The sequence below is a fragment of the Sphaeramia orbicularis genome, chromosome 9 (assembly GCF_902148855.1).
Source record: "Sphaeramia orbicularis chromosome 9, fSphaOr1.1, whole genome shotgun sequence".
In the NCBI taxonomy this organism is placed as follows: domain Eukaryota; kingdom Metazoa; phylum Chordata; class Actinopteri; order Kurtiformes; family Apogonidae; genus Sphaeramia; species Sphaeramia orbicularis.
In genome coordinates, this window is record NC_043965.1 from 57192347 (window position 1) to 57219998 (window position 27652).

The window sequence follows — 27652 nt, forward strand, 5'->3', positions numbered from 1 at the left end:
TGTCAATCTGCATGATGTCGAGTATGGACATTAAAGGTGCAAACTTCACAGAGCACAGATCTGGCATCGTCAGTTCAGAGTTAAGCTCGCTGTCTAGCTCAGACTAAGTACAGACGTCTTACCGAGGACAGTACAATTCTAACTCCTATTCTTCTGCTTGTGTGCGTGTAGCGATTAGCTGCAGATAGACAACAGGTTTACCAAGAAAAGACGGACGCCCAAAACTTGTGTCCAAATCTGTTCCTGTAGACTCACTGTAAAACTGACACATACAAACAAAATCTGAGCTCTGTTCACTGCCTTAGTACATTTACATGGCATTATACATTTAAATGAATGTGAAAAAGACCACTAGCTCAATGCTAACTTGAATGGGAAAATCCATAGACACGCTAACGATAAACATTTACAGATTAATTTAAGATTTACACCGTCTTTTTCTTCAGCAACAAAGATTCACATCATAGATATTTGATACTATTCATTCTGACAACAACTGAACAGAAAATACTCACAGACAAACGTTTTTGGGGCCATACAAACAGAGTGAAAGAAACGTGTCTGTTAGTTCCTTCTTATGTCTGAACTGACTACGGGAACACCGCAAGGACAAAACATACGTTAGTGACACTTATTCCCACCACTAGAGGGCCCCCTTTGTTTACTTTGAACAACTGAACATCACATATTATTGGGCTTATTAGTATTAGTACTGATTAGTGGGACTAAGACTCCTGTCAGTCACTCACAAGTGGAAATAAACATGTGTGGACATAAACATGTGTAACAGTAGCGGTCTGTTCCATGGACATTTTCATTTAAATGTCTTCAGATGGCGGGGGGGAGAAGAAGCACTGACATGTGTAATTATTTTTATCACCAGAGTACTTCAGTCTGAAATATCACTGAAAGGAAATACACGCTGTTGATGCCGACACCCCCCTCATAATTATGTGATTAATAGTGATTAATCACAGAAATCCATGTGATTAATTGTGATTAAAAAATTTAACCACTCCCTAGCACTAAAAAAAAGCTAGAAAATAGAAAAAGTGATCAATAAAATGAACAAAATAATAACAAATGGAAAAAAATAATCATCAACATGAACAAAATCAGCCTCACACTGAATGAAATTGAATCAAAACTAATTAACCCATGCAGTTGGATCAGTGACAGTGGATGGACACACTGGGTTTATGTAGATTAAATAATAAATAAAATGAACACAAGTGGAAAAAAAATGTAAAAAAAAAAAAAAAAAAGTTAAAAATAAAAGCAAAACTGACAAAAATGAAGTCAAAATTAATGAAATATGCAACAAAATTAGCAAAAAAAAAAAACAAAACTGCCAAAGTGGTCAATAAAATGAAAAATTAATAAAAAATCAATAAAATTATAAATAATATGAACAAAATCAGCCAAAAACTGAACTAATTTGAATAAAACTAATAAAACAGGCAAAAAAAAGTAGAAAAATGACCCAAAACAAACCCTGACTGTCCAGTCAAACCCATGCAGTTGGATCAGGGACAGTGGATGGACACACTGGGTTTATGTAGATTAAATAATAAATAAAATGAGCCAAACAAACCCTGACTGTCCAGTCAAACCCATGCAGTTGGATCAGGGACAGTGGATGGACACACTGAGTTTGTGTTCAGTTCAGGACAGACTGGACTGAAAAAGTCTCCTTTTCTTCACTTTTGTCTGTTTGGATCAAATATCCTTTGAATTTCCTGGGAGTTTCCTCCTATAATTGAGTCTTTTTTCCCTGGTATTCTTCCACTGGTCCGGCCCACTTGACTTCATATTGGGCTGAATGTGGAAGCTGAACTCCCATGAGTTTGACAGCCCTGTTCTGGTGCATTTTCAGGTGCTTTCTTCACTTTCATGTCAAAGTGTACTTTTTGTGAGTGGAATCTATATTTCTATTTGTCTGCTGATCAATAACAGAGGGTTGGGCGTCCAAATGGATCTGCTGTTTTACCCACAGTCTCACTCATCACTTTTCTGATCCGGATCATAGGATGGACAGACTTGAACCCGACCGCGCCGGGTTCCTGTGGTTCCTGGTTGCTATGGCGACCACAGTAGCAGATATAAACATGTGGACAGCTGATCGGCCGACGCCGTTGTCGTGCCTTGTGGCGCCTGTGTGGACAGAAACAGGAAGTCATGTTTGTGTGTCTAGATGTGGTTCAGATACTGAGTTGAACATGATCTGTTCCATTTAGTGATCTATATATGATCCATGGAGTGGATAGAATGTCTGTTATTGTGGACGGAGGCAGGAAATCCAGGTGCAGATTACTGCACAAAGGGACAGGTGGAGTTTCCTCGCTCATGTCTTTGATTTATTGGGATTGTCTCTGTGAACTCACCATATGTGTTTTATTAGGAAGTTTTTATTTTTATTTGTATCAATTACTAGAAATTTCAGGCGACCCCACATGGGGTCCAGAGCCCAAGATTGAAAAACACTGCCTTAGGTCCTCCTCTGGAGTTTACACACTTTTTCCTGTTTTTTTTTTTTTTTTTTCATTTGATGATCATTTTGTCTTGTTCAGTTTTGGCAGAAACTTTTCTTTTTAGTTCTATTTTTGAAATGGAGTCTATTTGACTCACATGTGTTTTCTACTCCCATGATGCATTTGGTCCCCTCTGGTTACTTTAGTGGCAAAAACGTCCACATTTATGATGAACTGTAACATGTTTGAAAACTTCAGCAGCAAAAGAGACACAACAGAACTAATAAAACAGCAAGAAATTAGAAACACAAACATTCAGGGTTTGAATATGTGACAAATGTGGAGAAGAGTGAGTGTGTGTGTGTGTTATATGTGTGTGTGTGTGTGTGTGTGTGTGTGTGTGCGTGTGTGTGTGTGTTATATGTGTGTGTGTGTGTGTGTGTGTGTGTGTGTGCGTGTGTGTGTGTGTTATATGTGTGTGTGTGTGTGTGTTATATGTGTGTGTTATATGTGTTTGTTTGTGTGTGTGTGTGTGTGTGTGTTATATGTGTGTGTATGTATGTATGTGTGTGTGTGTGTGTGTTATATGTGTGTGTGTGTGTGTGTGTGTATGTGTGTGTGTATGTGTGTGTGTATGTGTGTTATATGTGTGTGTATGTATGTGTATGTGTGTGTATGTGTGTGTATGTGTGTGTGTATGTGTGTTATATGTGTGTGTATGTATGTGTACGTGTGTGTTTGTGTGTGTGTGTGTGTTTGATATCAGTCCTAGCGTGTGCTGATGGTCATGTGACTGTCATGACTGTACCTGAGGCTCAAACTCAGATCAGTGTGAATCCAGTCAAATGTTGGTGCTTTGATGAATCCTGTCTGGGTCATTCCATCCCAAATCAACCAGATTTCAGAAAGTGCCCCACGTGACCCCCTCAGAACATTCTGAATAAATTCACACCTGTTCACCTACAGATAAACCAACACATCCAACATTTGAATGTCATGTCTGTAATAGTTTAGCAGATACAGCCCTTTGAAAAGTAATGTTTTTTTTTATTTTGCAGTTGTGCTTTTGGTCCAACTGTGAGCAGCTGTCTGTCCTCAGGTATTCCATCCACACTGAAACTGAAACTGAAACTGAGTGTCTGGGCTGAAACCCCCTGAACAGAGCAGACTGTGCATCAGAAGAACTGTGTGCTCCTTCATATTTGGTCCATGAGGCCTTGAAATCAGAAATAAGCCTCCGGCTTCAGCTTCTTCCTTTTTCAGTTACAAAATGTGTTAATTTTATGCTTGTTTGTTTCTTTTTTAATATGTAGGTGTTTTGTTTTGTTGTCTTTTTTATATGTGTGTGTTTTGTATCTTGTATTTAACTGAAATAAACATTCATTCATTCATTCATTCATTCAAATCAGGCCCAAAGGCTCATTCTGCAGATGTCCTCTGTCTTCAGACTGTCACTGGGACAGAATGGATGAATGGACACACCTCATGTTTTTACATGGATTCTTCTGGTCCAGATGCAACAACCTACTGAAAAAGACCACATTTAATGAAAAGTGTTGATGTGAGGACATGAAGAAAATGGCTCCATTTACATTTGTCCCAAAAATCCTCTTTATTTGAGCACCCACATGACCATGTGGACAGTTCAGGAACATCTGGACATGTGGACCATGTCTTCATATATGTTCACAGATGTTGGGCACAGAATTGGAGCTTTGGGACAGAACTGGTTCTATTTGTAATATTTTTTGGACTGCATGACTCTATTTTCTTGCAGTTGTATCCAAACGTAGGTGTAAATGTCATTTGAACAGTAGAATGGCATTGATTATTGCACCAGTTCTGATAATACTGCAGATATTTGAACTAGGCTGTGGAACTGCAGGATGGCTCAGATAGAAGAAGGACACATTTACCACAACTGGCTCAGGTTGAAGCCTGGAGCAGAGACTTCTGGGAAAGTGGATGGAGCTGGTCAGCTGACCCAGTGTCACCAGGGTCAGCTGACCCAGTGTCACCAGGGTCAGCTGACCCAGTTTCACCAGGGTCAGCTGACCCAGTTTCACCAGGGTCAGCGACAGAAATGGAGCTCAGATTTCCCAGAATGTTTATGATGCTGTCCAGCCTAATTTTGGGAATTCTGTTCCTAATCCTGAACAAACTTCTTCATCATGGAGGAAAAATGTGTAGTTGGATTGATCTGAAAGGAGGAATGTCACAGAGACATTATCAAGACAAACAGGCTTTGTGAAAACTGGGGATTCTGGGAAATCTGAGCTCCATTTGTCATTGACCCTGGTGAAACTGGGTCAACCAGACAGTCAGTTTCAGTTTCAGTGTGGATGGAATACCTAAGGACATAGAGCTGCTCAGAGTTGGACCAAAAGAACATTTGCAAAATTAAAAAAAAAACCAAACATTATTTTTCAGAGGGCTGTATCTGCTAAACTATTACAGATATGACATTCAAATGTTGGATGTGTTGGTTTATCTGTAGGTGAACAAGTGGGAATTTTGTCCGATGTTCTGAGGGGGTCATGTGGGGACCGTTGGTTGAACTGCCATGGAATGACCCGTCTGTTCTACTGATGTGTCGGTCGACAACGAAACGGCTCTGAGAGCCGACACTGTGACGTGTACGACGGGAGCCCACTCCTGAATGGGAGTTTGTTTTCCTCTGTCTCTCTCTCTCTCTCTCTCTCTCTCTCTTTTCTCTTCAAGTCACATTTGATTGGTCAGTATGTGTGGCATCGTCTCTTTCTGCGCTGAGCAGAGGGGAGAGGGGCGGAGTTACACACACAGCAGAGGGGGAGAGGGGCGGAGTTACACACACAGCAGAGGGGAGAGGGGCGGAGTTACACACGCAGCAGAGGGGAGAGGGGCGGAGTTACACACGCAGCAGAGGGGAGAGGGGCGGAGTTACACACACAGCAGAGGGCAGAGGGGCGGAGTTACACACACAGCAGAGGGCAGAGGGGCGGAGTTACACACACAGCAGAGGGAGAGGGGCGGAGTTACAGATGCAGTAGAGGGGAGAGGGCCGGAGTTACACACACAGCAGAGGGGAGAGGGGCGGAGTTACAGACGCAGCAGAGGGAGAGGGGCGGAGTTACACACACAGCAGAGGGGAGAGGGGCGGAGTTACAGATGCAGTAGAGGGGAGAGGGGCGGAGTTACACACACAGCAGCACACAAACAGGAGGGAGATGAGAGAAACAGAGTGAGAGCAGGAGCACAACACAAACAGACTGGAAAGGTCAAAAAAGGAGAGAAAATGAGTGACAACAGGAAACGCAGCAAAATCTGGACCCAAGCTGAGACACTTGGTTTTTGTCAGTGCCAGTCTTCACTGAAGCAGAAAACTGTTATCTGGATGCAGAGTTTTGTCCTTTGTGTTTTACACATTTGAATGTATATTTTGTTGTGATTCTGTAAACTTCTGTGTGTGGTTTGTCTTTAAATTTGTTTCGTAGTAAAAAGCTAAAAGTTTCAAATAGTTCCAGTTAGTAAAGGTCATGTGTAAATAGTTCAGCGTTTCTTTTTGCACTTTCTAATGTATTTATTTTTATTTCTCTGTAGAGTGTATGAATAAAGGTGTATTTATTTCATAAACATTTGATATAGTGCATGTTTTTTTACATTAGTCATTTATATTGCACATAACTTTACATTTTTGTTGGTAACAAATTAATTTAAACAGCAAAAAATCTGTAGAGCCACTTGGGAGCCCAAAGAGCCGGCTCTTTTTAGTGAGCCGAGTCAAAAGAGGCGGTTGTGTAAACAGAGCTGGAATTGGCCTCACTAGTGTGTTCCAGCAGTGCCAGTGTCAGAGCTGCTGACTGGGTCCGTTACTGCCTTCTGTCATAGATCCCATGGGATAAACCAGTGCACATGGGTGTGGTGCTCTCATCAGCCTCAGGTTCGCTCTGGAACTGGTCTGTGTTGGATTTGTGGATCAGGATCAAACACATCCATGTTGTGTTTCCTCTCAACACACACCAGTACATGAAGAGTCTGAAGCACCTTTACTGATCCACTTCCTGTTTGTCACAGCAGCTGCTGATTCCAGCTCTGTGATTGGTTCCACAGTCTGTCCATCATCTGCTGTTCCACAATCCACTGACTAGGGATGGAACCATTTGAACATTTCATATCACGGTTATTGGGACCAAAATTATCACAATTATCATTATTATCGCACTATCTTTGTAATGTGTTCCAAATGTTCACAAACTACTTCTACACACACCGAAATAATGGAACCAAGTTGTCCATCCATCCATCCATTCTCTTCCGCTTATCCGGGGCCGGGTCGCGGGGGTAACAGTCTAAGCAGGGATGCCCAGACTTCCCTCTCCCCAGACACCTCCTCCAGCTCTTCCGGGGGGACCCCGAGGCGTTCCCAGGCCAGCCGAGAGACATAGTCTCTCCAACGTGTCCTGGGTCTTCCCAGGAACCAAGTTGTATTTAAAAAAAAAAGAAAAAAAAGACAAAACCAAATAAATCAGACACCCAATGTCCTTTCTGTGTCAGAAACCTTCAAATATTCCCATGTCAACATCAAACATACAAATGTGCATTAAAGATAGCACCTTATGGCCATGGGAGATATCTGCACCAGGGCTGGAAATGAAGAGGATTTGATCAATGTTAATGTTATTGTGGATTCTGTTTACCGATCCAATTCCTTCTCAAGTCTCCTCTCCATTCCTGAGTGTTTTTTGGAGTGGGAAAACCAGGAGTTGGACAGGTCTGTCTGCTGGATGAGGATCTGAAGCAGCGGGGGCCGGGGAGGCTTTTACAGCAGCGCCAACATTACAAACTGCACACGCACGCCTGGAGTGGAGCTGCTGGACCAGGAAACCAAGAGCAGCACCGGAATTTTCAAAGTGCCCTAATCCAACACGCTTATCATCAGAAGTAGAATTTAAAGGCTAATACTAACCCTGGGAAATTTGAGCGCTTTAGCTTTCTCATTCTAGCGGTAATGGTTCCATCCCTACCACTGACAGAACCTGTTCAACTCAACATGTGGGTTCAAATGATCCAAATGATCCAAGTATGAGTTGAATCAGTCCAGATCAGTTCTGCTTCAGTGTTTTTACAATTCAACCATCAAACACAAACTGAACAATAATCAGTTTCATCCAGTCTGGGTTTATTTCAGCTGATTCATGAAGGATTCCTCCAGTTGGACTGATCCTGCTCAACCTAAATGTGTCAGTTTCATCTTGTGGTGGTTCATCTGCTGCTGTTCAATCATGTCATAGATTTGGATTTGAACCTTCATCTGTGTCTCATGTGCTGCTTTGGTATTTAGACGCCGTTTGTCAAAGTCAAAGCACAAACACAGTTCAGACAGATTTGGATCCAACCTGATCAGCCTCAGTTTCCTGTTTGGTTCCTCATGTGGACATGTTGGAGTTCTAATCCCAGTCTTGTCCTGTTTTCATGGCTGTCCTTTGTGTTTTTGCTGCAGGGCTCCTGTCTGAAAACAACAGCACTTCAACAGGTAAGAAATGCAGGAAGGAGGGATGTGAACTGGGCTGAAGCTGAACATCCTGGTTCAGGTGGTTTTCATCTGAACAAACTGGAGCCAATGCAGAGGATTCAGGAAGGATGGGTTTACAGAAGCTCCACTGAGCACGCTCAGCTCCTGTTCCTGACATTTGGACAAGTGTGGCTTTAAAGATCCACAAGTGAAGGAAACACTGACAAACAGGAGCAGACTGAGCCATTCAATTCACTGACTGAATGAATGAGGGATGAACTGAGTCCGTTTGGACACAAAATCTGTCAGTGGGACTGAAAACACTGTTCACACATGGAAACCACATGTGCTCAAGAATCCAGTCCATGTGGTCCACATGGGCTGGGCTGGTTCTGGACTGGACTCTGACTGGTCTGTCTTATTTCTACAGGGGCGGTCCACTTCAGGTTGGTGGGAGGAGCCAGTCGTTGTCATGGTGACCTGGAGATGAAACGACAGGATGGAAACTGGAAACCAGTGGATGGGATAGAGTGGTACAGGAAGTTAGGACACAGAGTCTGTGCAGAACTGGACTGTGGATCTGTAGTTTCACTGAGACACAGATGGACTGGTTCAGTTAGAGATACAGATAATTGGAGGATCAGTTCAGACTGTGATGAATCTGAACTGAGGAACTGTTTTACATCTGAATCATCTCTCGTGTCATTCGTGGAGCTGAGTTGTTCAGGTAAGAGCATGAACACTGAACCCTAACCCTTCCACTGTCACTGTGGGCTCCAGACTCTGTGGACTCTCAGATCCGGGTCGGTCCAAGACTTCAACTCACATTTAATGTGAACTCACACAAACTGAGCAAAACAATCAATACAATCTGTATTAATATAGTATTTATCATACAGCCAAAATGGAGCACAAAGGGATTTACACACACACACACACACACACACACACACACACACACAAACACACACACACACACACACACAAACAAACACACACACACACACACACACACACAAATACACACACACACAAATACACACACACACACAAACACACACATACACACAAATACACACACAGAAATTAAAAACGCACACACCCATACACACACACACACACACACACACACACACACACACACACACACATAAACACACACAAACACAAATACACACAAACACACACACACAAACACAAATACACACATAAACACACACACACACACACACACACACAAATACACACACAAATACACACACACAAATACACACACACAAAAAACCAAACACACACACATACACACAAATACACACACAGAAATTAAAAACGCACACACCCATACACACACAGACACACACACACACACACACACACACACACACACACATAAACACACAAACACACACACACATACACACACACACACACACACACAAAACCAAACACACACACATACACACATACACACAAATACACACACAGAAATTAAAAACGCACACACCTATACACACACAGACACACACACACACACACACACAAATACACACACACACAAATACACACACACAAACACACACATACACACAAATACACACACAGAAATTAAAAACGCACACACCCATACACACACACACACACACACACCTAAACACACACACACACAAACACAAATACACACATAAACACACACACACAAACACAAATACACACATAAACACACACACAAATACACACACAAATACACACACACAAATACACACACACAAAAAACCAAACACACACACATACACACATACACACACACAGAAATTAAAAACGCACACACCCATACACACACAGACACACACACACACACACACACACACACACACACATAAACACACAAACACACACACACATACACACACACACACACACACAAAACCGAACACACACACATACACACATACACACAAATACACACACAGAAATTAAAAACGCACACACCTATACACACACAGACACACACACACACACACACACACACACACACTCCCCCCCCCCCCCCCCCCCCCAGGACAGACCCATCACACATATATATAAATAGAATATAAATCTCCTACAGTAAACAGATGGAACAGAAGCATTAGTTAAAGACAAATTCAAAGGTGGATGTTCAGCCTGGTTTACACATGTCTACATTCTCTGTGACCATCAGGTTCTCCTCAGGTTCTCCACAGGTTTTCTTCAGGTTCCCCTCAGGTTCTCCTTGGGTCCTCCTCAGGTTCTCCTCAGGTTCCCCTCAGGTTCTCCTCAAGTTCCCCTCAAGTTCCATTCAGGTTCTCCTCAGGTTTTCTTCAGGTTCTCTTCAGGTTTTCTTCAGGATCTCCTCAGTTTCCCCTCAGGTTTTCCTCAGGTTCTCCACAGGTTCTCTTCAGGTTCTCCTCAGGTTCTTCTCAGGTTCCCCTCAGGTTTTCCTCAGGTTCTCCACAGGTTCTCCTCAGGTTCTTCTCAGGTTCTCCTCAGGTTTTCCTCAGGTTCTCCTCAGGTTGTTCCATAGTTCAGGGTCCTAATGCTGTAAATCTGCCTCAGCCTTAGTTTCAGTGTTTCTTATGGAACAGTTCTCAGTCCAGTACCAGAGGACCTCAGGGTCCACCAGGGTTCAGAAGGTCAAAGCCAGTCTCAGAGATAAGAAGGAGCCAGAGCATGAAGACATTTAGAAACCATTCAAAGGACCTTCAAACCAGCCCTGAAACCCAGGGGGAGCCAGTGCAGTGGTTTTAAACCTGTGTAATGTGAGCCCACCTTCTGGTCTTCATCAGCACACAAGCGGCTGAGTTCTGCGGAAGCTGGAGGTGTGAAGTTCTATCTGTAGGAAGAGCAGAAAGCAGAGCATTACTGTAGTCAGTTCTACTGGAGAGAAAAGCAGTCATCAACATCTACGTATGGGCCGGACACAGAACTGGACCCACTCTGGCTATATTCTGGAGATGATCAGAACCTGTTTTTACACGGATCCAAAATGAGGAAGAAAAGTCAAAAGAAACAACCAATAATATCCACGTCCACAAACAAACAGCTGATGAACATCATGTCACACACACAAGAAACAAACACCAACACATATGAATGTGAGTCCACTACAGTCCAGTCAAATCCACTATATAGTCCAAGCCCCAGACCCTGGTCTACTCCAGTCCACTACAGTCCAGTCAGATCCACTATATAGTCCAAGCCCCAGACCCTGGTCTACTCCAGTCCACTACAGTCCAGTCAAATCCACTATATAGTCCAAGCCCCAGACCCTGGTCTACTCCAGTCCACTACAGTCCAGTCAGATCCACTATATAGTCCAAGCCCCAGACCCTGGTCTACTCCAGTCCACTACAGTCCAGTCAGATCCACTATATAGTCCAAGCCCCAGACCTGGTCTACTCCAGTCCACTACAGTCCAGTCAGATCCAATATATAGTCCAAGCCCCAGACCCTGGTCTACTCCAGTCCACTACGGTCCAGTCAAATCCACTATATAGTCCAAGCCCCAGACCCTGGGCTACTCCAGTCCACTACAGTCCAGTCAAATCCACTATATAGTCCAAGCCCCAGACCCCGGTCTCCTCCAGTCCACTACAGTCCAGTCAGATCCACTATATAGTCCAAGCCCCAGACCGTGGTCTGCTCCAGTCCACTACAGTCCATTCAAATCCACTATATAGTCCAAGCCCCAGTCCCTGGTCTACTCCAGTCCACTACGGTCCACTACGGTCCAGTCAAATCCATTATATAGTCCAAGCCCCAGACCTGGTCTACTCCAGTCCACTACGGTCCACTACGGTCCATTCAAATCCACTATATAATCCAAGCCCCAGACCCTGGTCTACTCCAGTCCACTACGGTCCACTATGGTCCAGTCAAATCCACTATATAGTCCAAGCCCCAGACCCTGGTCTACTCCAGTCCACTACAGTCCAGTCAGATCCACTATATAGTCCAAGCCCCAGACCTGGTCTACTCCAGTCCACTACAGTCCAGTCAGATCCAATATATAGTCCAAGCCCCAGACCCTGGTCTACTCCAGTCCACTACGGTCCAGTCAAATCCACTATATAGTCCAAGCCCCAGACCCTGGGCTACTCCAGTCCACTACAGTCCAGTCAAATCCACTATATAGTCCAAGCCCCAGACCCCGGTCTCCTCCAGTCCACTACAGTCCAGTCAGATCCACTATATAGTCCAAGCCCCAGACCGTGGTCTGCTCCAGTCCACTACAGTCCATTCAAATCCACTATATAGTCCAAGCCCCAGACCCTGGTCTACTCCAGTCCACTACGGTCCACTACGGTCCAGTCAAATCCATTATATAGTCCAAGCCCCAGACCTGGTCTACTCCAGTCCACTACGGTCCACTACGGTCCATTCAAATCCACTATATAATCCAAGCCCCAGACCCTGGTCTACTCCAGTCCACTACGGTCCACTATGGTCCAGTCAAATCCACTATATAGTCCAAGCCCCAGACCTGGTCTACTCCAGTCCACTACAGTCCAGTCAAATCCACTATATAGTCCAAGCCCCACACCTGGTCTCCTCCAGTCCACTACAGTCCAGTCAAATCCACTATATAGTCCAAGCCCCAGACCCTGGTCTACTCCAGTCCACTACAGTCCAGTCAGATCCACTATATAGTCCAAGCCCCAGACCCTGGTCTACTCCAGTCCACTACGGTCCACTCAAATCCACTATATAGTCCAAGCCCCAGACCTGGTCTACTCCAGTCCACTACGGTCCAGTCAAATCCACTATATAGTCCAAGTCCAAGACCCTGGTCTACGCCAGTCCACTACAGTCCAGTCAAATCCACTATATAGTCCAAGCCCCAGACCTGGTCTATTCCAGTCCACTACGGTCCAGTCAAATCCACTATATAGTCTAAACCCCAGACCCTGGTCTACTCCAGTCCACTACGGTCCAGTCAAATCCACTATATAGTCCACACCCCAGACCCTGGTCTACTCCAGTCCACTACGGTCCAGTCAAATCCACTATATAGTCCAAGCCCAAGACCTGGTCTATTCCAGTCCACTACGGTCAAGTCAAATCCACTATATAGTCCACACCCCAGACCCTGGTCTACTCCAGTTCACTACATTCCAGTCAAATCCACGATATAGTCCAAGCCCCAGACCCTGGTCTACTCCAGTCAAGTACGGTCCAGTCAAATCCACTATATAGTCTAAACCCCAGACCCTGGTCTACTCCAGTCCACTACGGTCCAGTCAAATCCACTATATAGTCCACACCCCAGACCCTGGTCTACTCCAGTCCACTACGGTCCAGTCAAATCCACTATATAGTCCGAGCCCTAGACCCTGGTCTACTCCAGTCCACTACGGTCCAGTCAAATCCACTATATAGTCCGAGCCCCAGACCCTGGTCTACTCCAGTCCACTACGGTCCAGTCAAATCCACTATATAGTCCAAGCCCCAGACCCTGGTCTACTCCAGTCCACTACGGTCCAGTCAAATCCACTATATATTCCAAGCCCCAGATAATGGTCTACTCCAGTCCACTACGGTCCAGTCAAATCCACTATATAGTCCAAGCCCCAGACCCTGGTCTACTCTAGTCCACTACAGTCCACTACGGTCCAGTCAAATCCACTATACAGTCCAAACCCAAGACCCTGGTCTACTCCAGTCCACTACAGTTCAGTCAAATCCACTATATAGTCCAAGACCCAGACCCTGGTCTACTCCAATCCACTACAGTCCCCTACGGTCCAGTCAAATCCACTATATAGTCCAAACCCCAGACCCTGGTCTTCTCCAGTCAACTACGGTCCAGTCAAATCCACAATATAGTCCAAGCCCCAGACCCCTACGGTCCAGTCAAATCCACTATATAGTCCAAACCCCAGACCCTGGTTTCCTCCAGTCCACTACGGTCCAGTCGAATCCACTATATAGTCCAAGCCCCAAACCCTGGTCTACTCCAGTCCACTACGGTCCAGTCAAATCCACTATATAGTCGAAGCCCCAGACCCTGGTCTACTCCAGTTCAGTACGTTCCAGTAAAATCCACAAGATAGTCCAAGTCCCAGACCCTGGTCTCCTCCAGTCCACTACAGTCCAGTCAAATCCACGATATACTCCAAGCCCCAGACCCTGGTCTACTCCAGTCCACTACGGTCCGGTCAAATCCACTATATATTCCAAGCCCCAGACCCTGGTCTACTCCAGTCCACTCCAGTCCACTACAGTCCAGTCAAATCCACTATATAGTCCAAACCCAAGACCCTGGTTTACTCCAGTCCACTACAGTCCACTACGGTGCAGTCAAATCCACTATATAGTCCAAGCCCCAGACCCTGGTCTACTCCAGTCCACTACAGTCCACTACGGTCCAGTCAAATCCACTATGTAGTCCCAACCCCAGACTCTGGTCTACTCCAGTCCCCTACGCTCCAGTCAAATCCACTATATAGTCCAAACCCCAGACCCTGGTCTCCTCCAGTCCACTATGGTCCAGTCAAATCCTCTATATAGTCCAAGTCCAAGACCCTGGTCTATTCCAGTCCACTACGGTCCAGTCAAATCCACTATATAGTCCAAGTCCAAGACCCTGGTCTACTCCAGTCCACTACGGTCCAGTCAAATCCACTATATAGTCCAAGTCCCAGACCCTGGTCTACTCCAGTCCACTACAGTCCTGTCAAATCCATTATATAGTCCAAGCCCCAGACCCTGGTCTACTCCAGTCCACTACGGTCCAGTCAAATCCACTATATAGTCCAAGCCTAAGACCCTGGTGTACTCCAGTCCAGTACAGTCCACTACGGTCCAGTCAAATCCACTATATAGTCCAAGCCCCAGACCCTGGTCTACTCCAGTCCACTACGGTCCAGTCACATCCACTATATAGTCCAAGCCCCAGACCCTGGTCTACTCCAGTCCACTACAGTCCAGTCAAATCCACGATATAGTCCAAGCCCCAGACCCTGGTCTACTCCAGTCCACTACGGTCCAGTCACATCCACTATATAGTCCAAGCCCCAGACCCTGGTCTACTCCAGTCCACTACAGTCCAGTCAAATCCACGATATAGTCCAAGCCCCAGACCCTGGTCTACTCCAGTCCACTACAGTCCACTACGGTCCAGTCAAATCCACTATATAGTCCAAACCCCAGACCCTGGTCTACTCCAGTCCACTCCAGTCCACTACGGTCCAGTCAAATCCACTATATAGTCCAAGCCCAAGACCCTGGTCACCTCCAGTCAACTACGGTCCAGTCAAATCCACTGTATAGTCCAAGCCCCTGACCCTGGTCTACTACAGTCCACTACAGTCCACTACAGTCCACTACGGTCCAGTCAAATCCACTATATAGTCCAAACCCCAGACCCTGGTCTACTCCAGTCCACTACGGTCCAGTCAAATCCACTATATAGTCCAAGCCCCAGACCTGGTCTATTCCAGTCCACTACGGTCCAGTCAAATCCACTATATAGTCCAAGTCCCAGACCCTGGTCTCCTCCAGTCCACTACGGTCCAGTCAAATCCACTAGTCCAAGCCCCAGACCCTGGTTTCCTCCAGTCCACTATGGTCCAGTCAAATCCACTATACAGTCCAAGCCCCCGACCCTGGTCTACTCCAGTCCACTACAGTCCACTACGGTCCAGTCAAATCCACTATATAGTCCAAACCCAAGACCCTGGTCTACTCTAGTCCACTACAGTCCACTACGGTCCAGTCAAATCAACTATATAGTCCAAGCCCCAGACCCTGGTCTACTCCAGTCCACTATAGTCCACTACAGTGCAGTCAAATCCACTATATAGTCCGAGCCCCAGACCCTGGTCTACTCCAGTCCACTAGAGTCCACTACGGTCCAGTCAAATCCACTATATACAGTACAGGCCAAAAGTTTGGACACACCTTCTCATTCTTCGCATTTTCTTTATTTTCATGACTATTTTCATTGTAGATTCTCACTGAAGGCATCAAAACTATGAATGAACACATGTGGAATTATGTACTTAACAAAAAAGTGTGAAATAACTGAAAACATCTCTTATATTCTAGTTTCTTCAAAGTATCCACCCTTAGCTCTGATGACTGCCTTGCACACTCTTGCCATTCTCTTGATGAGCTTCCAGAGGTAGTCACCTGAAATGGTTTCCTAACAGTCTTGAAGAAGTTCCCACAGATGCTTAGCACTTGTTGGCCCTTTTGCCTTCACTCTGCGGTCCAGCTCACCCCAAACCATCTCGATCGGGTTCAGGTCCGGTGACTGTGGAGGCCAGGTCATCTGGCGCAGCACTCCATCACTCTCCTTCTTGGTCAAATATCCCTCACACAGCCTGGAGGTGTGTTTGGGGTCATTGTCCTGTTGAAACATAAATGATGGTCCAACTAAACGCAGACCGGATGGAATGGCATGTCACTTCAGGATGCTGTGGTAGCCATGCTGATTCAGGTTGCCTTCAATCTTGAATAAATCCCCAACAGCGTCACCAGCAAAGCACCCCCACACCATCACACCTCCCCCTCCATGCTTCACGGTGGGAACCAGGCATGTAGCATCCATCCGTTCACCTTTTCTGCGTTGCACAAAGACACAGCGGTTGGATCCAAAGATCTGAAATTTGGACTCATCAGACCAAAGCACAGATTTCCACTGGTCTAATGTCCATTCCTTGGGTTTCTTGGCCCAAATAAATCTCTTGTGTTTGTTGCCTCTCCTGAGCAGTGGTTTCCTAGCAGCTGTTTGACCATGAAGGCCTGATTCACGCAGTCTCCTCTTAACAGTTGTTGTAGAGATGTGTCTGCTGCTAGAGCTCTGTGTGGTATTCATCTGGTCTCTAATCTGAGCTGCTGTTAATTTGCGATTTCTGAGGCTGGTGACTCAGATGAACTTATCTTCAGCATCAGAGGTGACTCTTGGTCTTCCTTTCCTGGGGCGGTCCTCATGTGAGCCAGTTTCGTTGGAGCGCTTGATGGTTTTTGCGACTGCACTTGGGGACACATTCAAAGTTTTTGAAATGTTCTAGACTGACTGACCTTCATTTCTTAAAGTAATGATGGCCACTCGTTTGTCTTTACTTAGCTGATTGGTTCTCGCCATAATATGCATTCTAACAGTTGTCCAATAGGGCTGTCAGCTGTGCATCAACCTGACTTCTGCACAACACAACTGATGGTCCCAACCCCATCAATAAGGCAAGAAATTCCACTAAGTAACCCTGACAAGGCACAGCTATGAAGTGGAAACCATTTCAGGTGACTACCTCTGGAAGCTCATCAAGAGAATGCCAAGGGTGTGCAAGGCAGTCATCAGAGCTAAGGGTGGATACTTTGAAGAAACTAGAATATAAGAGATGTTTTCAGTTATTTCACACTTTTTTGTTAAGTACATAATTCCACATGTGTTCATTCATAGTTTTGATGCCTTCAGTGAGAATCTACAACGAAAATAGTCATGAAAATAAAGAAAATGCGAAGAATGAGAAGGTGTGTCCAAACTTTTGGCCTGTACTGTAGTCCAAACCCAAGACCCTGGTCTCCTCCAGTCCACTACAGTCCCTTCGAGTCCACTTCAGACTCTAGTCTTATTCCAGTCTTCTTCCATCTGTGTCCACAGACTCGGTCAGACTGGTCCATGGGTCCAGTGTGTGTTCAGGCAGACTGGAGGTCCGGTCTAACCAGTCCAGGTCCTGGTCCTCAGTGTGTGAAGGACACTTGGACCTTCGTGGTGCCCAGGTGGTCTGTAGGGAGCTGGGCTGTGGGGCTCCTGGGCTCCTCCAGGGGGCGCTCTCTGGAGCAGCGGAGGCTCCTGTGGTGCAGACGTTCACCTGTGAAGGCCATGAGTCTGCTCTGCTGGACTGTGGAAGCTCAGGGGCACAGACCTGCTCATCTGGAACAGCTGTGGACCTTACCTGCACAGGTGGGCGGAGCTTTGACTGACACCAGCTGACATCAGTTCACTCACTTTGAGCTCATTTATCTGTCACTTGTATTTGATCAGATCCTGATGATGTCACACTGGTGGGAGGAGCCAGTCGCTGTAACAGTGAAGTACAGATCAAACATCATGGAGAATGGAGAGGTGTGGGATATGGTTCTTCTTCTGACCCCTGGACCCTGAAGGCAGCAGATGTCATATGTCGTCGACTGGACTGTGGATCTGCTGTTTCTGGGAGAAGATCTGGTTCATCTGGTTCATCTGATCATGTGTGGTCCATCAGCCCCACCTGTCTTCTCTCTACATCTGCACTGATGGACTGTGTGAAAACAGATTTTTACTCTGGCTCCGCCCAGTTCCTCAGCTGTTCAGGTAAGTCTACTGATGATGGTCCTGGTTCTGTCCCAGTTCTTCCATGAGTCCATTCAGGTGTGTTTGATCTGAGCTGGGTCAAACCAGACCCAGTCAGACCAGGTCCACACATTGGACAGTTGGACTGAACCATCAAACACATGCAGCTGAATTCAGTTCCAGTCCATGAACGTGGTCACATGACTCTGCTTTCCAACTTTCCATCATCTGTCATATTTCCAAATGTTCTGTGGTCAGTGGGGTCCATAAATTCAGATTTTCTGCTGAGAACTGAGAACCTTCTGCAGATGAATGTGAGAACACGTGTGCACAGACATGGTTCTGCACAGGGAACGTGGAAGAACATTAGAACATGCAGCCATTATTATTAGTAGGAGGATTTAGAATTAGGACAGATTTGATCCTTCTAATCATCTGTTTGTGGAACCAACCATTATTTATCTGTCATAATTCTGTCAGTCAGTCTGTCCCAGGGCAGCTGTGGATACAGATGGAGTTTACCACCACCAGAGTGGGAATGTGAGAGCCAATGAAGAATGGATCCTCTGTACGCACTTTGAGTATGTGTTCATAGAACAGAGCTGTAGAAATCTAATCCATTATTCTGATTAGAATTGGAGTATTTCTCACTGTGACAGTAGACTGTATAGAACTGGACTGGGTTCTTCCAAATGAACACATGTGTTGTTAACTCTTTCAAACCTGTCGTGTCATCGCTGACACACCCTGTGCATCTGCAGTTTGGATGGATGGAACTCTGGCACCGTTTCAGACGTTGTGCTTTTCAGCTTTTATTGGGTCATTACGCTCATTTCACTCAGACCTGAACTAGAAGCTGGAGACCATGGGCGCAGATAGCACTGGGGACGGGGGGGCATGTCCCCCCCAGATTTATAGTGACCCGATCCGTCTCCCCAAACTGCTCAGTTTACCGTTCACCGACTCCAGAAGGTGGAGGCCTGGAGCAGATCCATGCTGAGTTGAAAAAGCGAGGAGTTCAATTCTGCACATAATCCTCAGTTCATAACAGTGCACAGCTGATCCATGAACATCCTGGTGTTTGTGCTGTCTACATGCCTACCACTAATGGTGCCTTCAGGTGTACTCGTAAACCACAGTTTTGAAGTCGGAAAAGCATTGAAATCTACAAGCATAAACATTAGGGTTTTGGATTTATTTCAGTAATTGTCTTTTTTTTTAAAATTCCATGTTCCATGATGTCCCAGTTTTTAAACTGGGTAGGGCTAAGTTCAGATGTTACGTTTACGAAGCTCCATGTTCCGACTTCACATGTAAATCCAGCGCACCATCTGGACTCCAGCGGTGGTGTCCATATCTGCAGAGGCAGAGCAGCTTCAGTGCGTTCCACAGATTGAAAACCTGGTTGAAAACATCCATGAGTGAAAAAAGGCTCAATGGCAGTGATGTGTGATATTCACCCAGACAAAGTGAACAGAGCAGCAGTATGTTCAGGGAAATGATCAGAGGACACATGTTTTTAGGACCCGCTGAGTCTGTTTCAAGGCGCTACGTTTGTTTGGCTTTTATCAGTTGTGTTTATTATTTGAAAAAAAAGTACACCTGTGCATACTTCCAGAGGGAATTCCTGCTATTTCATTCAAAGTGTGAATTTCATTTCCCATTTCATTCCATGTAGGCTAGACTTCTGTCATTTTTCCCTCAGCCACAGCGCTCACAGGGCATTGTTCCAAAGATGGTTGACAGAGGCATTATTCATTCCTCCTTTTTTCTGAACCATGCTGTGCACTGTCACGTCCCATCTGGGTCCACATTGAGTGCAGTCTGAGTCCGTTTGTTCAAGCCTGTGAAAATGAGCCTAATGTGAACCCAATGTTAAGAATGCAATGGTAGAGTTGGGCTGGGCTCTGGGTATAGGCCACACAGGCAATCAGAATCTGCAAGAAATCTGAATTAAGCCTCAATATGACAAATCTGTATTCCACTGATCCCACTGTGTGGATTCTGTCGTTCACATTTATTTCTTGTTTATTTCTTATTAAAGCCATGACACCAACTCCCATGATCTGAAACATGCTCAGTATCTAAACAGGTTCAATTATTTCTCATTGTATATTTGTGTCTCTTAGACTTCTTTCTCTTCTACTTCCAGTCCATTTCCATTCATTCTTTACCTCTGTATGGACTGTTTTACATACGTCTGGGATTCCTTTAGACATCTACTGCACAAACCAATTCCAGTATTAATTCACAGTCTCAAACATTTGACATTTTGCAAATCAACGTATCAGTGATAGTCAATATTTGCAGATGTTCATAAGTCAGGCTGAAGGTTTTTGATCTGAATCAGCTGTTTAAGTCAGTGTATACTTCTGTTCTCAGACACATTCTGATGTTTAGAATCGATTACATGAAGGCACGATTGTGAATCACTTCAGTTTTATTTTATTCCTAATTTTTGTACATAGGTTCTTTGCTTTTTTGTCAGAATTCAGTTCAAGATTCTGTGCTGAGAATGAGATTCTTCATCCTGTTGAAATCAGCAAAGGCATAAAGTTTAGTGATTGACAGAGCAGACACATACCAGACAAATAACAGTTTGATCATCTATGAATAGTGTTAATCAGGCAGTGGGGGAGAAAGTCAAGATTCTAACTATATATATATATATATATATATATATATATATATATATATATATATATATATATATATATATATATATATAGACATACATACATACATATATATATATATATATATATATATATATATATATATATATATATATATGTATAAAGTAAAAACTCTGAAGGTTGATGTTGAAGGGCTGATTTGTGTTGGAATAATTCAAACTTGCGCATTGGCATACGGTCAGATATGATAACTGGTCAGGGATTCTGTTTTAATGCTTTATTTTCTCTTCAGGCTGATTATTTACAGGTGGAATAGTTCAGGTGATGACATGGATAGGATGACGTGGATGAAATAACATGGATGAGATGATTTTTAAATCTTAAACAAAGGGAAACAATAACTGTATTACTAAACAATTCCAAACATATTCAAAGATATTCAGTTAACAATACCACAGAATGACTCAGTCATGTATGCATCCATCCAGTCTGTGCATTTAAGTCTTTGTCTGTTCTTCAGACCACATGCTCCCAGTCAAACAAAGGGAAAAGAGGATGGGCGGGGCCTGAGCCTTCCTCTTAAATGGTTGGGTGTGGCCTGATAGGTGAGGAGAGGTCCTGCCCCTCCCCAACCAGGAAGTGGAGTTTTAACATATATATATATATATATATATATATATATATATATATATATGTATATATATATATATATATATATATATATATATACATACATACACACACACACACATATATATATGTATATATATATATATATATATATATATATATATATATATATATATATATATATATATATATATATATATATATATATATACATACATACACACACACACATATACATATATATATATATATATATATATATATATATATATATATATATATATGTATATATATATATATATGTGTGTATATACACATACACATCTTGGTCCCCCCAGTTCTTAAATCCTATGTGCGCCCCTGCTGCAGAAGAAGCCTTTCAGCAGAATTAGAACATGCAGTAAATTGGAAATGACTAGATTGTGAACGTTCTAAGTGTTCTGGAAATATGGACAAAAGGACAAAGTCACACATATTTTCTGTCCTTTTTCTGGTCAAAGATCATCAAAAAGTGCAGGCGGTCCATTTTGGGCTGAGGGTTGAAAGGGTTCAGTTGTCCACCCTCACACTGCCGTCTGTCCAGGGGCTTTTGTGTCTTTAAACGTGTGTGTGTTGTGGGTCCACAGACTCTGTCAGACTGGTCCATGGTTCCAGTCGGTGTTCAGGCAGACTGGAGGTCCGCTCCAACCAGTCCTGGTCCTCAGTGTGCGAAGAGGATTTGGACCTGAACGACACCCAGGTGGTCTGTAGGGAGCTGGGCTGTGGGGCTCCTGGGCTCCTCCAGGGGGGGCTCTATGGAGAGGGGGAGGCTCCAGTCTGGACCAGTGAGCTCCAGTGTGAAGGAAATGAGTCTGTGGTCCTGGACTGTAGGAGGTCCAGCTCAGCTGGGAAGACCTGCTCACCTGGAACAGCTGCAGGACTCACCTGTACAGGTACCAAGGGGGCGTGGCTTTCATATGACAGACTTTTACAGGTACCAAGGGGGCGTGGCATTCATATGACAGACTTTTACAGGTACCAAGGGGGCGTGGCTTTCATATGACAGACTTTTACAGGTACCAAGGGGGCGTGGCTTTCATATGACAGACTTTTACAGGTACCAAGGGGGCGTGTCTTTCATCTGACAGTGTGTTTGTGTGACTCCTGTCTTTGTGTCTCTGCTCAGATCCAGGTGGGGTCAGGTTGGTGGGACAGCCGAGCCAATGTGCTGGTACTGTGGAGATCCAACACCAGGGACACTGGAGACCAGTAGAAGACTACTTTAAACGCTGGGACCTGAAGTCTGGATCTGCTCTGTGTCAGTATCTGGACTGTGGATCAGCTGTTTCAGGCAACAGAACAGATGATTCTCCACGCAGACCTGTGTGGTCAGTCTCAGCTCGTTGTGTAAAGCTGACATCTGAACTGAGGGACTGTGTTGAACTAACTGATCCCTATAATGACTCCTCTGCTGTGGTCGTGGTGTGTTCAGGTACAAACGGACACAAACTGTGTCTGAACTGAATTCTCAGTGACCAGATGGTTCTGACTCTGACGTTTAAAGTTCCGTCAAATGAATCTGTTCATTTCATCAGTTGATTATTTTGTCTCAGTTCATTGTTTTTTGGTCAAATGTGTCAAATATTGACCTTTGACCTTTGGAACGTCCAGATCCCAAATGAACGTCTTCATTTGGACCAGATGAGGCTGAAAACACAAACAGATTTCCCATTAGTCTCATTTAGGACAAAAGGACCAAATGTGGACATGTGAGACTGTAAAAGCACCACATGTGTGTCCTTTTTTACCCATAATGCCTTTGAAGGTCAGCTGTGCTCTAAATGAGCCATTCCTCATGTTTTCATTGGTCAGTGTTCATCCCATCCCAAACTCCTGTGGATCAGATCCATCTGTGTCTCTGAGGAGGATGGATTCTCTGACTGCTTGTTTGTGCTCATGTGTGCTGCTTGGTCCAATCATGTCTCTGTGTGTGGACAGATCTGCTGCCTCAGCCCAACATCTCCCTGTCTGACGGGGTCTTTGAGGTCTACCGGCAGGGGTTCCGGGTGCTGGTGTTCTCCGACTTCACCGTCACCTGCTCCGTCCGACCGCAGTACCCGGGAGGCTCCTTCCGGCTGATCTCCGACACCGAGAAGCCCCTGAACCTCACCCTGCCGGCCGTCAATCACTCCGCCCGCTTCCTGTTGTCCTCCATGGGCTACGCCCACCGAGGAAACTACACATGTGTTTATCACGTGGACGTTTATAACCGCAGCTTCACGTCGTCTCAGAGCCCCGCCCTCTATCTGACTGTGGGAGGTAACATCAGCACAAACACACACAAAACACCCACAATGCATTTGGGTCAAATCTGATTTGTTTTTGTTGGTTCAGATTCACATTAAATGTGACTTCTGTCAGTTTGGAGTCTGACCTGAATGTGACCCTGAAGTGACCCACATGGACTAAAGAGGTCCTGAAGTGACCCACATGCACTAAAGAGGTCCTGAAGTGACCCACATGGACTAAAGAGGTCCTGAAGTGACCCACATGGACTAACGAGGTCCTGATGGAATACCAGACCATGCAGACAGTGATCTGATGACAGTGGTCTGGGTCAGATGTAGGACCACATATGACAGTGGTGTGGCTCAGATGTAGGACCACATATGACAGTGGTCTGGCTCAGATGTAGGACCACATATGACAGTGGTGTGGCTCAGATGTAGGACCACATATGACAGTGGTCTGGCTCAGATGTAGGACCACATATGACAGTGGTGTGGCTCAGATGTAGGACCACATATGACAGTGGTCTAGGTCAGATGTAGGACCACATATGACAGTGGTCTGGCTCAGATGTAGGACCACATATGACAGTGGTGTGGCTCAGATGTAGGACCACATATGACAGTGGTCTGGCTCAGATGTAGGACCACATATGACAGTGGTGTGGCTCAGATGTAGGACCACATATGACAGTGGTCTGGCTCAGATGTAGGACCACATATGACAGTGGTGTGGCTCAGATGTAGGACCACATATGACAGTGGTCTAGGTCAGATGTAGGACCACATATGACAGTGGTCTGGCTCAGATGTAGGACCACATATGACAGTGGTGTGGCTCAGATGTAGGACCACATATGACAGTGGTCTGGCTCAGATGTAGGACCACATATGACAGTGGTGTGGCTCAGATGTAGGACCACATATGACAGTGGTGTGGCTCAGATGTAGGACCACATATGACAGTGGTGTGGCTCAGATGTAGGACCACATATGACAGTGGTGTGGCTCAGATGTAGGACCACATATGACAGTGGTGTGGCTCAGATCAGTGCTGTTCAGACTGTGTGTACCAGATCAGATCCAGGTCACATATGGACACATTTCCCTTCAGTCTCAGTCAGACTCAGAATCCCACTGAGCTCAGCACAAACATCCTCATGATGTAAATCTGTCCCATTGGTGCAGGTTTACTTCAGACTGAATACACTGGTCTACAATTAGGACCCCGCCCCCAAAGGGGAGGCCAGGGCTGTTGTTTTTGGTTCCGTTTGTTTGTTTACAGTTTCACAGTAAAACTATTGGCTGAATTCAGACCTAATGTGGTTTATAGATTAGCACTGATCCAGAATAGATGTGAGGACATTTGGGGAAAAGTAGGTCAAAGTTCACATTTTTGATGATTTTTTTAATATCTTTTTTTTCCATTTCCTTATAATGGGCGGAGTTTAAAATGTCAATAAAAACATCAGTTTTGTTTCAGTTTACTTCAAACTCTGCACAAATACAGAGGTAGTTGTTCTCCATCACTCTGACATAAAGCTCAGACAGACCTATGGATTTTTTCACATTTTGGCTGAATTCTTTTCAGTTTTTTGCCTCCATTTTCCTGCCATTTGTGGTACTCCGCTGTTCTAAAGGATCGGGAAATCAGTCAAATTAAAAAAAAACAAAAAAACAAATCCATCAAAAACGTGTCATTTCTAATAAACTTATTCTGAAAAAACAAATGAACTTTGCCGTTGAGGAAGTGATTAAAGGTGCTGTGGGTTCAAATGTTGAGCCTCGAGTCTGTGACCATGAAATAATATCAAGGAAATAATCTGAAAACAGAGCAAAGTCCTGAAAACATACTGTGCATTTATTTATTCAACTGCATGAACATTATCACCACACCAGGGTGGAGAATAAGAGCCAATAGGAGCGAGGGGGCGGGGTTTGTGGTGCATGGGTTAGAAATGATCCTCCTCAGATTAAATGTGTTCAATGTTCTAGATTTGAATCAGATGAACTGTTCCACTAATGACCACAGTGTTGGTTTATTTATCCAACAGATGTGGAAATGTTCCACTGGTAGAACCTGTCCAGTCCATTTAGAAACAGATGTGTAAATGTTCCACTGGTAGAACCTGTCCAGTCCATTTCTAAACAGATGTGTAAATGTTCCACTGGTAGAACCTGTCCAGTCCATTTAGAAACAGATGTGTAAATGTTCCACTGGTAGAACCTGTCCAGTCCATTTCTAAACAGATGTGTAAATGTTCCACTGGTAGAACCTGTCCAGTCCATTTAGAAACACATGTGGAAATGTTCCACTGGTAGAACCTGTCCAGTCTATTTATAAACAGATGTGTAGATGTTCCACTGGTAGAACCTGTCCAGTCCATTTCTAAACAGATGTGTAAATGTTCCACTGGTAGAACCTGTCCAGTCCATTTAGAAACAGATGTGTAAATGTTCCACTGGTAGAACCTGTCCAGTCCATTTCTAAACAGATGTGTAAATGTTCCACTGGTAGAACCTGTCCAGTCCATTTAGAAACAGATGTGTAGATGTTCCACTGGTAGAACCTGTCCAGTCCATTTAGAAACAGATGTGTAAATGTTCCACTGGTAGAACCTGTCCAGTCCATTTAGAAACAGATGTGTAAATGTTCCACTGGTAGAACCTGTCCAGTCCATTTCTAAACAGATGTGTAAATGTTCCACTGGTAGAACCTGTCCAGTCCATTTAGAAACAGATGTGTAAATGTTCCACTGGTAGAACCTGTCCAGTCCATTTAGAAACAGATGTGTAGATGTTCCACTGGTAGAACCTGTCCAGTCCATTTAGAAACAGATGTGTAGATGTTCCACTGGTAGAACCTGTCCAGTCCATTTAGAAACAGATGTGTAGATGTTCCACTGGTAGAACCTGTCCAGTCCATTTAGAAACAGATGTGTAAATGTTCCACTGGTAGAACCTGTCCAGTCCATTTAGAAACAGATGTGTAAATGTTCCACTGGTAGAACCTGTCCAGTCCATTTAGAAACAGATGTGTAAATGTTCCACTGGTAGAACCTGTCCAGTCCATTTAGAAACAGATGTGTAAATGTTCCACTGGTAGAACCTGTCCAGTCCATTTAGAAACAGATGTGTAGATGTTCCACTGGTAGAACCTGTCCAGTCCATTTAGAAACAGATGTGTAAATGTTCCACTGGTAGAACCTGTCCAGTCCATTTAGAAACAGATGTGCAGATGTTCCACTGGTAGAACCTGTCCAGTCCATTTCTAAACAGATGTGTAGATGTTCCACTGGTAGAACCTGTCCAGTCCATTTAGAAACAGATGTGTAGATGTTCCACTGGTAGAACCTGTCCAGTCCATTTAGAAACAGATGTGCAGATGTTCCACTGGTAGAACCTGTCCAGTCCATTTCTAAACAGATGTGTAAATGTTCCACTGGTAGAACCTGTCCAGTCCATTTCTAAACAGATGTGTAGATGTTCCACTGGTAGAACCTGTCCAGTCCATTTATAAACAGATGTGTAGATGTTCCACTGGTAGAACCTGTCCAGTCCATTCATAAACAGATGTGTAGATGTTCCACTGGTAGAACCTGTCCAGTCCATTTATAAACAGATGTGTAGATGTTCCACTGGTAGAACCTGTCCAGTCCATTCATAAACAGATGTGTAGATGTTCCACTGGTAGAACCTGTCCAGTCCATTTATAAACAGATGTGTAAATGTTCCACTGGTAGAACCTGTCCAGTCCATTTCTAAACAGATGTGTAAATGTTCCACTGGTAGAACCTGTCCAGTCCATTTAGAAACAGATGTGTAGATGTTCCACTGGTAGAACCTGTCCAGTCCATTCA

At 44.5% G+C, this 27652-nt stretch overlaps 1 protein-coding gene and 1 long non-coding RNA gene across 2 annotated transcripts in view; one reads left to right on the forward strand and one right to left on the reverse strand.

Moving 5' to 3' along the window:
• The window catches only part of LOC115426260 (NACHT, LRR and PYD domains-containing protein 14-like), a 307234-nt gene that overhangs the window by 182713 nt on the left and 96869 nt on the right, over positions 1–27652 (reverse strand). The gene's annotated exons all lie outside the window — the stretch shown is intronic.
• The window catches only part of LOC115425253 (uncharacterized), a 6851-nt gene continuing 2969 nt past the window's right edge, over positions 23771–27652 (forward strand). The window contains exon 1 of the long non-coding RNA XR_003936218.1: positions 23771–23823. This is a non-coding gene — a long non-coding RNA (uncharacterized LOC115425253). The remainder of the gene's footprint in view (positions 23824–27652) is intronic.